At 34.0% G+C, this 16,269-nt stretch overlaps 1 pseudogene; it reads left to right on the top strand.

Annotated features, from left to right (window-relative positions):
- Positions 1-13,773: 13,773 nt before the first annotated feature.
- LOC116751449 lies at positions 13,774-14,337 on the top strand (annotated as a pseudogene).
- The last annotated feature ends 1,932 nt before the right edge of the window (positions 14,338-16,269 follow it).

Raw genomic sequence — 16,269 nt, 5'->3', positions numbered from 1 at the left:
TACCAAAAGGGCCAACAGTCCTGTTGTAGAAAAGGAGTGAAAGCAGAGAGATCAGTTAGGAAGTTTTTATAGTAACTGGGACAAAAAGTGATGGTGGCTTGGACCAATGTGGTGGCAGTGGAAGTGCTGGAAATATTCTTGTTTGGTAAACATCTCAAAGTTGGAGGTGGCCAGAATTTCTGATATACTGGATATGTGATGTAAGACAAAGAAAGGAATCCAAAACTTTTTTGCTTAAAAAACTTGAGTTTATGGAGTACCAATTATTTCAATGAGGAACATGGGAGGAAAAAACTGCTTTAAGATGATGTTTCCATTAAAGATAAGTACAAAAACTGAAAATACCCTAGAATTTGTATTTCTTTTCTTTTTTTTTAATAGAGATTTTAATGCTGGCAATTTTTTTTTTTTTACAAAGGTGTGGGAAGTACATATTCTTATGGTAGAAGGTTAGTGTAGTGCTTATTAATATTGTTCACAAATTATCTCCAGATTCATGACAATTTTGGAGATAGGTGTGGCCAAGTGACATTCTTAAGCTAAAAAAATGTGAAAAGAAGCTCTTTATCTCTGCCAACAGCAGCTAACAATGTTCCAATTGTGGATGCTCTATACCTTTGCATCTCTGGTTTAGATTGACATGAAACAGAATCCCCAGATTATCCCAGTGGTGGACATGTAGTGTGAGCAATAAATATACCAGTGAGATGTTGGAGTTCCTTGTTATGACAGTTTAAACAATCGCTTCCTGACCCATAATTTTTAACTACTGAAAGACTAGTTGGCAGTTTAGAATGGCTTGTTTTTTCCCTTCTTCCTGTATTCAGATCCTTTGCCTGTGTCTTCCATTAGAGGAGTGCAATGGGGAAGTCAGCTGGCAAAATGGATTAGGAAACGTAATTTACATTTTCTAACTTGAAGGTAAAAATGAAGTATGGAAGGATGGGTGTTGTACTAAGAGACAAGACATTATTTGGCACTGTCCACTATGTTGGTTATTCAGTCAAAGAGAATAACCATGCTTCTTCCTAATAGGATGTAACTATCCTTCATCCACAGGAAGATATTTCACTCTTCCAAACAAGGAAGACCAAAGTTTTCAGTCACTGCATCTATCTCTGAGTAATATCAATTTATCTTCCAGTTTATTTTCCACTGATAAGGATGTAATCACTTTTTTAAAGAAATTATGTTAGCTAACTAATCCCAAAAGATCTGTTTCCTCAGAGCCCTTCTGGCTCAAATATTATATCAGTCAGTCTTCAATCATGAAAACAAACACTCAAGAAATACAAATGGAGGTAATTTAGAGAATTTTGTTTTCAAAAGTTTGAAGAACTGAAGGAACAAAAAGAGATAGGTGAGGTTAGCAAATAATGAACAATTGCAGGAAGACACTATTACCCTTAGAGCTGGAGAAGCACAGGGAGAATGGTGTCACTCCAAGCCTGGGATTGTTCTCCCAGTTGAAGCTTCTGCTTGCTGTGTTTGAATTGGTTAAGCAGGAAGCCAGGGGCTCACTCACATTCCTTGTTTTTGCAAATGCTACTACTGCCTTAAGTACTGTTACCACATTCCTGTCGCTGTCTCCACTGTTGCTGTTATTACTGCTTCTCAAGTTTTTTTCACTACCACCATCCCCACTAGCACAGCTGGGACAACCATTGTTAGAGACACTCAGAAGCCATAAAAAGTATTTTATAATTTTACCAGCTTCCAATCTCCTGCCACAGTCTTATATTAGCAGAAACTAACAGAAAGCCACTGGAAAGAGAATCTGTGAAATATAGTTTGTATCACACCAGGCAGGAATGGTGACTAGTTTAGACAGATTCCTAGGATACTAACAGATATCAGATAGTAGACTACAGAAGAGTGAAGAAAATAGCTTGAGGCAGGCCACATTTTATATGCTGGGTGGATATAAATGTCTAAAATTCAAGGGAAAGTCTGGGATGGAAATAATTATTTCTCTATAGGTCATATGATCACCCAAAGGAATAACCATAAAAAGAGAAGGAAATTTGTGACAGGACACAATCTGAGGTTACTCTTCAAAATGCATAGCAGCAAGAAGAAAAGTTCTATCAAAGGAGATTCAGAAGGACTGAGAAGAAAACAAAGATATTGCTATTGCAAATTTAATAAAAACGATGTTTCAAAAATCAGGAAGCAATCATGTCAAATGTTGCCTGATCTTCAGAAAAAATTAGGGCTGAGAACTAACCCATAGTTTGGACAATATGGAGAAATTAGTAACCTTGACTGTAGCTGCTGCTGGCAAATGCTGGGGACAATTAGATGAGATTTAAGGAGAACAGGAGGAGAGGAAGCCATGACTCTGAATATGTACAGTAGTTAAGCAATCTCATTTGAAATGAGAGAAGTATATTAAAAAAGCGGTAAAAGCTGGAGGAGAATGAAGATCAAGGGAAAGCTGTTCTTTTACCTTTATTTTTAAAGTGGGAGATAATACGAAATATTTGTCTGCTCATAGGAATGATACAGTGTAGAGAAGAAAATGTTTTAGAAGGCAGAGATGAGAAGACTTTTTTCCAAAATAAATATACAGATGGTCAATAGACACATGAAATAATGCTCAATATCACTAATCATCAGTGAAATGCAAATCAAAACCACAATGAGATATCACCTCACACCTGTAGAATGGCTATCATCAAAAAGACAAAAACAAACAAGTGTTGGCAAGGATGTGGAGAAAAGGGAACCTCCTGCACTGTTGGTGGGAATATAAATTAGTGCAGCCACCATGGAGAACAGTATGACATTTCCTCAGAAAATTAAAAATAAAAACTACCTTACAATACAGCAATTCCACTCCTGGTATTTATCTGAAGAAAATGAAAACAGTAATTTGCAAAGATATATGCACCCCTTTGTTTCAATGTTATTTACAAAAGCCAAGATATGGAAGCAACCTTAGTGTCCATTGATAGATGATGGATAAAAAATACGTGGTAAATATATACAATAGAAAACTACTCAACTGTATAAAAAGGAATGAAATCCTGCTATCTGCGGCAACATGGATGGATCTTGAAGCTATTAGGCTAAGTGAAATAAGTCAGACATAGATAGAAAAATACTGTATGATTTCACCTATATGCATAATCCAAAAAAACAAATGAACAAAAAGTCAACTAAAAAATACAGAGAACAAATTGGTAATTGCTAGAGGGAAGGGGAATGGGAGGTGGGAAAAATGTTTTAAGAGGGTCAAGAGGTAAACTTCCAGTTATAAAATAAGTCATGGAGATATAATTTACAGAATGGTGACTATAGTTAAAAACATTGTATTGCATCTTTGAAAGGTGTTAAGAGTTCTTAAAAGTTCTCATCATAAGAAACTTTGTATCTTTGTATGGTGACAGATATTTATTGTGATGATTTTGTGATATTGTGGTATAAACTTGCAGTATATAAAGATATCAAATCAAAGTGTTTGTGCACCTGAAACTAGTTATAATGTTACATCAACTATACCTCAATAAAAAATAAAAGATATTTTAAAAAGAAGCGAGAAAATAAAATTGTAGAAGGAAGTTCCTTGATTTAGTGATATGGGATAGAATCCAATACATAGGGAGAAAGGTTTGCCTTGTATAGGAATAATGACATTTTATATATGTAGGAGAAACTAGCTGAAAATATGTATATTTGGTACTGGGAAGATGTAGAAGTTATCTTGTTTAACACTTTGTTCTTATTTAAGGGAGAAATGTGAAAGAGAAAAGAATCCCTGATATTCTGAATCAGCTAACACTAACAGCAAGTATTCAGTGTTATTAGAAGCTGGCCTCGCAGTCACAGTTAGGTCAAGATGTTCTCTTATTGAACATAAGTAATCTCACAGAATAATATTAGAAAAGGTCACACTGGTGGTGGGCATTTTCTATATCCTGATTGTGGTGGAAGTTATACAACTGTATTCAATTACCAAAGTTTAAACTTTACACTTAAAAGAAGTAGATTTTATTGTATGTAAATTATACCTTGATAAAGAAAAAAAAAAGTCAGTGAAATTAAAAAGGAATTGAGTCTTTAGGTATATTTCTGAGAACATAAATCAAGATAATTACCACTGAGTGTAGGATCAGGTGAGCATTTCAAAACAAAATCAATTCTTACTCCAAAATAATACCTCACCCTGATTCCACTTCAATATAGAGTACTGAGTTGTCTTAGTTGTACAACTCTAATCTCAGAACTTAGATAAAACTGTATGCATATCTATGCAGTAAGGTCCAATTAATGTCAAAAGCATAATTTCTTGAAAAATCAAAATTTATATTACATGGGTATTTACAATTGAGATTACTAAAAAAATGTGGATGTTAGCTCAAAATTGGATAAACTTTTACTTGTGGTGATGTTACCAAGGAAATGCCACCCCTGGTAGTCATACTGTCAATTTTTTTCAAATGCCAAGTTTTCAGAGTAAATTTATTATCTCATACGTACAGTTACCTATAATTATTCTAAACGATTTAAGGACATGTGTGGGTGGGAATATCACTCTAGGACTATGATGAAGTGAGACTAAGACAAAAACAAACAAATACCACCTCATAATCTTGTTTAAGCACAGACAAATTTTGATAACTGTACAAATTACAAAAATACCAAATATCCCTAGAGATTGTTGGCTTCAGGGCACTGACAGAGGAAGATTACCGGTTGAGAAGAAGGTGGATTTTGGAAGTTTAAGGAGATAAAAAATAACCTGCAAAATAGTCACCTAGGAGAATAGGATTATTAATTAACTTCAGTTCTAGAAAGAATAAGTTTTAAATATTGCAGGTAGTGCTCTAAGGATAAGGTAATTGAAATGGAGATTTGGAATGTGTTGCATTTATTATAATGACAAGTTTTAGGGTATCATATTAGGAGTGTAAGATGGAGGAAAAAATCAATAAAAGTGAAGACAAGGAACCAAATTGACAGGATGCTGGATGGATTATTCAAATGTAATGCAGTTTTGAAGAATGTTGACCAGGACAGTGATAGAGTAGGTGTCAGTAAAGCAGATACTAAAATTATCCATGAACAAGGAGAACTGACCAGAAAGACTGCACAAAGAGTGATAATAGGGGTACGGTCTGATCATGTGAACTTCAGTGGAGCTGAGAGAGTGTGTGCGTGTATGTGTGTAGTGCGAGGGCATAGAGGTCTTATAATCTGAAAGCAGCCGTTAAGAGTAAAAAGAATCACCTACTCTAAAGCGGAAAGATTACCCATCTCAAGGGCATAGTGGAATTAGTGACCTCAGAAGAGAGCCAAGGTCATATTAGAAAAAGAAGTTAAAGGGATGATTCAGAGAAAGTTGAGGATTTAAGACATACCTTGATGACAGTCCAGGAGTTCCAGAGGCACATTGAAAGGATTTGTGGATTGGGAATGAGATGGGATATAAGTCAGATTTGGGGATATGTGAAATAATCAGAGGGTTAGAATCTAGTTATTTGAGAATACTAAGACAGAATTCTATCTCTGGTGATGCTAGAAATATGTCATGATTAAACAAGTCCAGATGACTCCTACAGGGAAGCAGATGACCAGCTCTCAAACAAAAAACCACTTATTGGAACTGGTGTCTCAGAATTTTGGGAGAGTGTGGTAAAAATGTAGGAGAAAAACAACATTTTGATGTTATAAGGAGCATGTCTCAAATCCCTTTTAGGAGGTAACTATGTACATGAACAAATTATTCAGATTATTTGGCAAAAACGCTAAGAAACTCCTTCCTGCATCAGGAAACTGCTGAAACAAGGGAGATCTGAAAATATTCAGGGTACAGACACTTTGATAGACATTTGAAGACAAGAATTTTTTTTCTGTACAAAATGCACCTTACAGAAAAATGTGTTAATACTAATTCACACAATACAAACATAATACCAGGAATTAGAAATACTAAAAATCTACATTGCATAAAACTTCTAAAAATAAATGCCTTATAGTCTATTCAAAAACTGTTTAAACTGATTTTATGTGTACTTCCATTAGATTAGCTTTGAAACTTGAAATAGTGAATATAATAAAGTCATCATCTCAGCACTGGACTTTCCCAAATTCATGTTAAGATTTTCTTTACATTCATAAGTTACAGACAACTTTTTAAACATTGCCCCTACCAAAAGCATTTCAAGGAAACCAGGATTAAATGCTTAAAGCCTACATTAATTAAAATAATCCAGGCAGTTTTCACTTTTTAGAACAGAACATTTAGTAAAGCAATTTCAACAACTATCATACATTTACTCCCTTTGTGTGTGTGTGTTTATGTGGGTGCACGCAGGCGTGAGGGATATGTGTGCACACACTCACTTGCATGAATGTGAATAATGTATGGACATAATGATGTTTATTAAAGCCATAAAACATAGTTTTTCAGCTTCAGGAGAGCAATTCATACTTCGTTAATGTTATATTTAAGATACAATTCTTAGAAGGTAAGCGCTTCTTCATAGTAGCTGATATACCTTAATACTATTGATACAGAGGAGGGAGGTTACATTGAGGCAGAAATAGATTAAGTGACACGCTTTATAATATTTGAAATGATCACTGTTATCCAGTACCATATGCTATTTTTCCCCCTCTTCTGCAGTAATTTCCCTTCATTTTTTATATAATAGCGTACCATGAAGTGACTTCCAGGAACATGTCACCAATTAAATCAATGTGGAATGACACAGCAGTATCATTCCCATAGTGTTGAAGCACTTCTGGAAATGATTAAAAGGCAGGGCATTCCCTACTGACTGTTGAGGTGAGATGTATACTTTGGAGAAGACAGCCCTATTGAGCAGGTGTCAATTATAAAACTGTTTGAAAATAGCAACTTTTCTTTTTTTTTTGAGGATATTTCAAATACGTGGCTGTTATATCTGATATGATTTTATCATAGGTCTGTAATTTCCTCTACAAATCTCAAATGAAAAGCTATGAGACAGCATCAGACCAAATTGATATATTTACTATCTGATGTATCTAATGATTTTTAATAAAAATGTATTTTGATTTGAGGATATTAATTTTATACTGTTAACACCACCAAATGTCAGTTGAGCAAAGCTAAAAAAAAATCGTTAGCTGCCTTATTGAGATTATTGTTAACCCACTTTAATTATATTTTCTACAAACTTTTTTCTTTACATTACCTTATATTTAAAGACCTACTGAACTTCTCTTGATGGGGCAAGTTAATATTGAGTTACATTTATTTTAAAATACATTGATAATGTACTCAGAATAAAACTGTTATGTTGCTTTATATGTTAAAACTTTTCTTTCATTTCTTTCAATCAGGAAGAAAAATACAGAGAAACAACAAAAGACCCCAACTGCAGCCATGTGTTCATAAGCAAATTTCATAGACCTTTAATTCTTGCTATTTGAGGAGCTTTGTGGGGACAATTTTGAGAGGAAAAGGAGATTTTGTCTGAATGGGACATGTGGTTTACAATCATTTTACTAAAATAAGTACTGGGTATGCATTTCAATTTCATAATTGAAATATGCAGCAAAGTTCCAAAAGTTGATTACTCACTATTCAGATATGCTCTAACATTTTATTTTCAGTTGGAACTATTCAACAAATTCCAATGATGTCACATAGATTCAAGGTGTAAGGGATAGTCTGTGATTGCATTCTATTCAGCAAGTGAAAGATTAAATACACATAGGAATTTTAACTGGATAGCTAACACTGACGTGTATAATTATTTTTTGTATACTTTATTTTAGAATAGTCTCACCCTCCAACAAACAATGAGATACTATGTCGGGAATAAAGAAATATGCATTATAACCATAATATGTGTCTAGTGGGAGAGTGTTTAAAAAAAAAAAAAATCCTTACTTCCCAGAGGTATCTGGTAAATTTCTTTTCTAGTCTCACTAACAAATTTATTCCCTGTCATCCCTGAACCAGTGTGTGTGTTCCCAGTCCTACAGAAGTCAATGTCAAGAGAGAAAGGACTGCCATTACAAGTTCCACACTTTTAGTTAGGGGTTGTCAATCTCCCATTAGTATTTGGGATTATAGTTGAAAGGGATGAATACCAGATCATGCATTCCAAAACTATCATTTATTTATTTATTTATTTATTTATTTATTTTTTGCGTTACGTTGGCCTCTCACTGTTGTGGCCTCTTCCGTTGCGGAGCACAGGCTCTGGACGCGCAGGCTCAGCGGCCATGGCTCACGGGCCCAGCTGCTCCGCAGCATGTGGGATCTTCCCAGACCAGGGCACGAACCCGTGTCCCCGACATCGGCAGGCGGACTTTCAACCACTGCGCCACCAGGGGAGCCCACTATCACTTATTTTTGAAAAATGAATAAAAATCAAGGAAATTCAATGACAATTAGTCTGATGAGTCTGAAGTGCATTAAGTTATGTAAAACACTTTGGTACAAGTCAAGAGCATCGTATGCCTCCCTCATCTCAGAATCATTGTTACTAAAGTCCATAACCAGTCCCCACATGGAAGTTAATGACTCAGTATTTACTGTCTTGTAGAAGGCTAGATATTCCCCCCAAATTATACTAATATCTCTTAAGACCTTAAAATTTTTTAATTTAAAAGCAAGTTATTAGAAAAAATTTTAAATTAGTAATATATTGGCATGCATATAAGGCTTAAATCTATCAGTGGGAGACAAGTTAAGGGCAAGACAAACCTGAATATAGTTTATCTCAGGCCTTCTTTGTTACCTGTCAGTGGTCATCTTCCCCTTCTTTTTCCTACCCCACAGATTAGATCTTGTGAATCCAGTACCCTATAGACTTGCCATCATTTTTTTTTTTCAGTCATAGATACTAGCAGGTTAAATTAACCTTACATAAAATTCAAATAACTGAATAAAATGTCTGTAAATTCATTTCATAATATACATGAACTGAAGACATTTGGAATGGAAGATACAGTATTTTCTAATCTAAGTATATATAAATAAAAGCTGTCATAAGATCTAAGCACCTAAGACTGTATCTGGCAAAGTTACAAAATTTGTAATAAAAAAGAAGCAAAGAGTGGGAGAGTATTTTTAAGTCTTCAGCATATGGAGTTAGTTCAAAACTGGAAATGGCATAGAATGATTATGAATTACCATTGGATATGATTCAAAATGTAAGCTAATAGGCATGTATTAGTTCACCTGCCTAGAAAATTAACTGAGCTATGAAATAGAATGAAGACATTAATGGGACATTTTAATTAGTGATATTATTGTGTACACTTAGGACAAATTGTTTGGAGAGGGAACTTAATTATCCACTGGAGGATCAAGCAGTAGATGACAAAGCTATATGTTATTATTGCCAGAAACATATTTGCATATTTGCCAAATTTAGCACTTTCTCCAATGTTTCAAAGCCTATCCTACATTTTAGATTTTGATTCATGCTTTTTTTTTTCAATGATTTTAACTATTCAAAGTTTCAAATAAAAATCCTTGGAAATTAAATATATAAAACTTGAAAATTATAATGTTTTTTTCAAGCCAAAAATATTTAGTTGATCTCATTTTACATCTTTAGTCTAAGAAAAAATTCTCACATGGTGTAGGCCAAATTCTGAACTGCCTTCTCCACCACCCATGCTTATCTTTTTAAAAACTGTCATCATACCTCTTTAGCAAATAGTAGGATAAAACTCCTTTTAATGTACTATAATTTTAACAAAAATGCCGGTTTTGTAAAATTAAAATGCTGGTAAGGAAGACATTAATGATGCTTATGAGCCTTTTTATGTCAATTATTACCAGGGTTTTGCACATTCTAATTCATTAATAAATGGGAAAAGAGGGAAGTCATGTTCTATTACCTACCATTACTCTAATAAAATTGAGATTTTCTTTCAATGAGAGTATTAAGGGATATTGCCAACTTCCATTTTTCCAGAAAATCCATTTTTTACAAAGTGACCTTGGTTTTGACCATTCTGAAGAAATTTTGCTGTTAGTTTTCATATTCATCTCCTTATGCTTTCCTTATTTAACTCCAGTAGCAGCCATGAATTTAGGTAGAAGCTCCTTTCTTCACCTGTCAAATACACTGAAACTATGATCTATTATTGTTTGAATACATCATCTTTTCAAAGTACTTAACTGCTAACACAATTATCCGTGGATTTTATAATGTTGTATTTTACCTGCATAGATTCAACAAATATTTGTCTGGTACCAGCCACTGTCCTAGTTCACTTGGCATCTTTAAAAATTTCTATTCCCTTTGAACACACTGTCTTAATCTATATCTCTAAGGTTTTATTTTCCTCTCTCTCAATTTACCATTAATTTGCACTCTTTGTGAAATTACACCTTCAGCATCTGTACCCTACCCAATTTTTTCTATTACTTCCCATTAGGTTTTCTCATCTGGATTTTTCTGCTCTATTATTATCTTTGGATATCTACTCTAATAGTTCTCATTGAAGCAAATCTGCACAAAAAAAACCCTCTTCTTTACTTATACAAGTTCTTAGGACCCCAAAACCAAACCATGGTGATTTTTAAATTTCCACACTTTACAGACAACTTAACTTGAACCAGTTCACTTGGCCATAAGTATCTATTATTTTAACATCAATTTCCATTGAATTCCTTGTGGGAAAGTAATTATTCCCAATCTCAGTCTTTATAATTGTAGATGGGTGACCACACCTCTGGATGTTCCTGGCCACAATAAATGATTTAAAGTTGATTATAAAGTTGATTATTTGCTCTGAATAAGACCAAATCAGGAGAAACTCAAATCCCAACACCTGGATTGAAACTATAGTGAATGAAGCACTCTCTTTTCGTCTAGGTTTGCCTAATCAGTAGAATCAAGCCATTTTGTCTCACCCAGGAGTAACCCTCCTAAAATGAAGTCAACATGGAGAAATCAGCACTGAGTTACAAATATACCTCTCATGTAATCTAGAGTACATGAGATAATTTATGCTTGGAAATAGTTCTACTACTGAAATGTTCTGTTATGAAAGCCAGAGATTGCTTTACTTATTTATTTGATTTTTGATTTGGGTTTATATCAGTTATAAACAAGAGTCCTAAGTTACATTATTGACTTTGTAATCCTCCATGCATGTTTTTAATAAACTTTCTTTGTTTTTCTCATAAACCTGTAACAATCCAGAATAAAAGCAAGAATTCACAGACCCTGACCATTGTTTAGAATTTCTACTAATCATTTATTTTCTACCCCAAGACTCATTCCTTCCAATAGTTGTCCCATATTTCCTCTCCTTGCAGGGTCTCTAATCCCTTCCTGACCTATTCCTTAGCTAACTATTTCATAAGTCAGTGACAACTGTAACTACCATCTACCACTCCCTTCACATCTGATTTTGCCTTTGCCTTCTTGTTTTGAATGTTAACAAAAGACTTGGCTCTTGAGCAGCCACCTTGCAGACATGGGAGAAAAGTCAAGGGAATCAAAGAGATATTGTCTTTGACATCTTTAAACCACTAAACCAATACTAGAAGCCCTCAAACTTGTTATATAAAAATATACTCACTTATTTAGGTCATTTAGAGTCAAGAATCTGTTACTGTAGCAAAAGCTGCTTACCAATGCAGATGTTTTCCAAATAATGACTGAGAAACATATTTATTTGCTACAACTAATTTAGGAACAATAGGGTGTTTTTCAGACAGTCCATCAGTCAGCGACCATTAATTGAGCAAATAAACCCACAAACTTTGGCTAAGCTAATCCAGGTGCATTAAAAAAAAAAAAGAAGAAATGGAAGAATGGTTTTCAAAATATATTCTATCTTATTGCTATGCATTTATAGTCTGGAGTTACACATTTGGCTGAAAACTAAGGAAGGAAATAAAAATAAAATTGTGTGAGAAAAAGGAGGAAAAGGAAAAAGAAGGAATATTGCAATATACAAAAAATATGTGAGGAGGATAAGGTGTGAAATTTTAGCTATTGAAAGCAAAGCGTCAAATGATAGATGGTAGACAAACTCTGGACACCTATTCAAGATCTATAAGTGTAACTTCACAAAACATTTGCCAGAGCAGTATAGTAATATGAGACAATAATGGACTTTCAATTCTGGAAAACCTTGATTTAAATGCTAGTTTCACCTCCAACCCTATCTCTGCAACCTACAGTTAATTTACTTAAGTTTTCTCTTTCTAATTCTTATCATTTGTAAACTTGTGAAAACAATACTACATCTGAACTAAAATTAGAAAGTAAGTCAAATGATTCATATTCATTACATAAATGTTTAGTTTTGTTTCACAGCATTCTTCCAAGTTGATTTATCGTATTCTCATTGACTTTCATCTTTATTTTAATTAAAAAAGAACAATAAAAATGTGGAAGTAGGATTCAATGAAATAAAAAAAATAAGCATACCATAAAGAAAATCAACAAAGGCACTTTAGTTATTCTTAAAAGCTAATTTATAAACCAAAAAACAAAATTAATCAAGCAAAAAAGAGAAAACATGCATGAAAACTACTAATTTTATGGGCATTAATAAAAAGGAAAATAAAAATTATGATAAACTTTACACCAAATATTTTGTATTTCAGATGAATTTAACAATATTTTAGGAAAACACAATTTACCAAAACTGACAAACAGAATATTACTATATTTAATAAATATATCAGAATGTGTACCAAAATTTACTCAATGAGATTTACCAGGTCAAGTTGGTGTCACCTACATAATTTCCAGACAGTTAAGGAAGAAATAATACTGATTATACACAAACTACTCAGCAAAGTTTTCTATGTGTACAATATAACTTAGTTACTGGACAATGATATTACAAAATAAGAAAATTATAGGCTAACCTTTCACATAAATATAGATGTAAAATTTCAAAACAAAATATTAACATATCAAATCTATCTTTATCTACCCACCTATCATCTATCTACTTAACTAAAATAAATATATCTCAACATAATTTGCTTCCAAGAAACACAATACAGAAACATCAAGCGATGTAATTCACCATATTAATAAGGTAGAAAAACATACATATGGTATCTATTGAAAAGTGTATATGTAGTTGCAAAAATATCATTTAATATAATTCACAAACATTCAAAGATGCTAAGAAAATTTGGAAGATTTATCTTAATCTCATAAAGAATGTTCACTTAAAAAACAAACAAAAACAAGAGCAAAAACAGATTCAGTAAAGAATAAAGTACTGAAATCTTTCTGAAATCCAGAATAAAAAAGGTATACTCAATAAAACACACCAAGATTGTGTTGGATATATTGTCAGTAAAACAAGGCAAGAAAAAAATAATAATTTGCTGTTTATAAATGACAATTTTGTAAATAAAAAAGCTTGGTGTATACAAGTATTTATATGTATGCTTATCTATATACTTATCTTGTTAGCTATCTAGATATGTTTATACTTCTATATAACTACAAAAGTTTTGGATATAAAATGATACCATTTAATAGCATACAAAAATAAAATATCAAGCTAAGAAAACATGATGTACAGAACAATGTTTTGTAGTTATTCTAAGTTAAGAAGTATTAAAAAGAGAACTAGACAGTCCTCGTGGAGAGTAGCCATGGTTTCCTGCTTCAACAGTGCTTGGATGGAACCCAGCGCTCGTCCCCCGCTCTGGCCAGACGCTCAGAGCCAGCCCTCGCCACCACCTCACAGTGCCCTCTGACTGCCCCAAGGTCCCCGCTGTCATTATAGCGCCATGCAGCCACTGCCACCACTTCACCACAGCCGCCCGCCATGACGACCGTGTCCCCCTCGCAGGTGTGCCAGAACTACCACCAGGACTCGGAGAACACCATCAACCGCCAGATCAACCTGGAGCTCTACATCTCCTATGTCTACCTGTCCATGTCGTACTATTTTGACCTCAATGATGTGGCTTTGAAGAACTTTGCCAAATACTTTCTTCACCAATCTTGTGAGGAGAGGGAACATGCTGAGAAATTGATGAAGCTGCAGAACCAACAGGGTGGCTGAATCTTCCTTCAGGATATCAAGAAACCAGACTGTGATGACTGGAAGAATGAGCTGAATACAATGGAATGTGTGCTACACTTGAAAAAAGTGTGAGTCAGTCACTACTGGTACTGCACAAACTGGCCACTGAGAAAATGACCCCCATTTGTGTGATTTCATTGAGACTCATTATCTGAATGATCAGATGAAATCCATTAAAGAATTGGGTGACCATGTAACCAACTTGCGCATGATGGGGCCCCCGAATCTGGCATGGCACAGTATCTCTTTGATAAGCACACCCTGGGAAATAGTGATAATGAGAGCTAAGCCTCAGGCTGGCTTCCTGTAGCCACAGGGGTGACTTCCCTGGTCACCAAGGCAGTGCATGCATGTTTGGGTTACCTTTACCTTTTCTGTAAGTTGTACCAAAACATCTATAAGTCCTTTCCTTAGTACCATTCCTTCAAATAAAGTAATTTGGTACCCCCCCAAAAAAAGAGAACTAGATAAATGGAGGGATAGGGAATGTTAATGGATTGAAAGACTCAATATTATAAAGATATTAATTCTGTATAGAGTTGTCTCCTTAAAATCAAAATAACATGTTGTTTATAAGAAAGATTCTGACAAGCTGGTTTTAAAGATATGGCAATTCTAAAAATGCTGGGTTTTAGAATACGTTCAAACTTAAGTTGTTAGCAACTTAAAATAGATTGCTATAAAGTAAGTTATTTTATGAAAGCCTCTTGTTAACCACAAAGCAAAAATCTAGAGAGGACACACAAAAGATGGAGTCTATGAATACCAATTAAGAAAATAATCAAATCACAAAGAAAGAGAAAAAAGAAACAGAGGAATTATAAAACAACACAAAACAACAAAATGACAATAGTAACATACCTATCAATAAACTTCAATGTAAATGGACTAAATTCTCCAATCAAAAGACTAGACTCATCTGTTTGCTGCCTACAAGAAATTCACTTCAGATATAAGGACAAACATAGACTGACAGTGAAGGGATAGAAAAGGGTATTCCATACAAACAGAAACCAAAAGAAAGTTGGGGTAGATATACCAGACAAAATAAAGTTTAAACAAAGACTCTCATAAGAGACAAAGGTCATCACATAATGATAAAGGGGTCAATCAAACTAGAGAATATAACATTGTTTAAGTATTGATGCACTCAGTATAGAAATACCTAGACATACAAAGTATGAACATATGTAAAGGATGAAGTAGACAGCAATACAATAATAGTAGGGGGCTTTTATTCCCCATTAACATCAGTGGATAGAGGACCTATACAGAAAATCAGTAAGGAAACATTGACTTTAAACAACGTGGTAGTACAGGTGGATTTAACAGAAATATATATATAACATTCTACCAAAATGCAACAGAATACATATTCTACTCAAGCACATATGAAGTATTCCCAGGACTGGTCATATGTTGGTCAGAAAAGAAGTCTTAATACACTTAAGAAGATGAAATCATATCAATCATTTTTTTGACCACCCACTGTATAAAATAAAGAAAACCGGAAAATTCACAAATATATGGAGACTGAACTGCATGCTATCATACACACAATGGCTCAAAGAAACTAAAAGAGAAATACAAAATTACCTTGAGACAAATGAAAATGGAAATACAACCTACCTAACCTTATGGGATGTAGCAAGAGCAGTTTGAAGAGGAAAGTTCATAGGGATAAATGTCTGCACCAAGAAACAAAGATCTAAAATAAACAACCTAACTTTACATATCAAGGAAATAGAGAAAGAACAACAAATGAACTCTAAAATTGGTAGAAGTAAGTAAAATATGAAGATCAGAATGGAATCAATGAAATACAGACTAAAACGTTAATAGAAAAGATCAATGAAACTAAGATCTGGTTCTTTAAAAAATAAACAAAATTAACAAACCTTTAGCTAGATACACAAAGAAAAGAGAGGACTCAAATAAACAAATCAGAAATGAAAGAGGAGATGTTACAACTGATACCACAGAAATACAAAGGAATATAAGAGACTACTATGAAAATTTATCCACCAACAAATTAGATAACCTAGAAGAAATGTATAAATTCCTAGAAACATTCAACTTACCAAAACTGAAACATGAAGAGAATATTTGAACAGACCAATCACTAGTAAGGAGGTAATCAGTAATCAAAAAACCTCCCAACAAGAACAACAACAGGGCTTCCCTGGTGGCGCAGTGGTTGAGAGTCCGCCTGCCAATGCAGGGGACACGGGTTCG

Source organism: Phocoena sinus, chromosome 3 (assembly GCF_008692025.1).
Source record: "Phocoena sinus isolate mPhoSin1 chromosome 3, mPhoSin1.pri, whole genome shotgun sequence".
Classification (NCBI taxonomy): domain Eukaryota; kingdom Metazoa; phylum Chordata; class Mammalia; order Artiodactyla; family Phocoenidae; genus Phocoena; species Phocoena sinus.
Note: the sequence above shows the minus strand (reverse complement) of the source record. Positions and strands in the feature narration are given on the sequence as shown.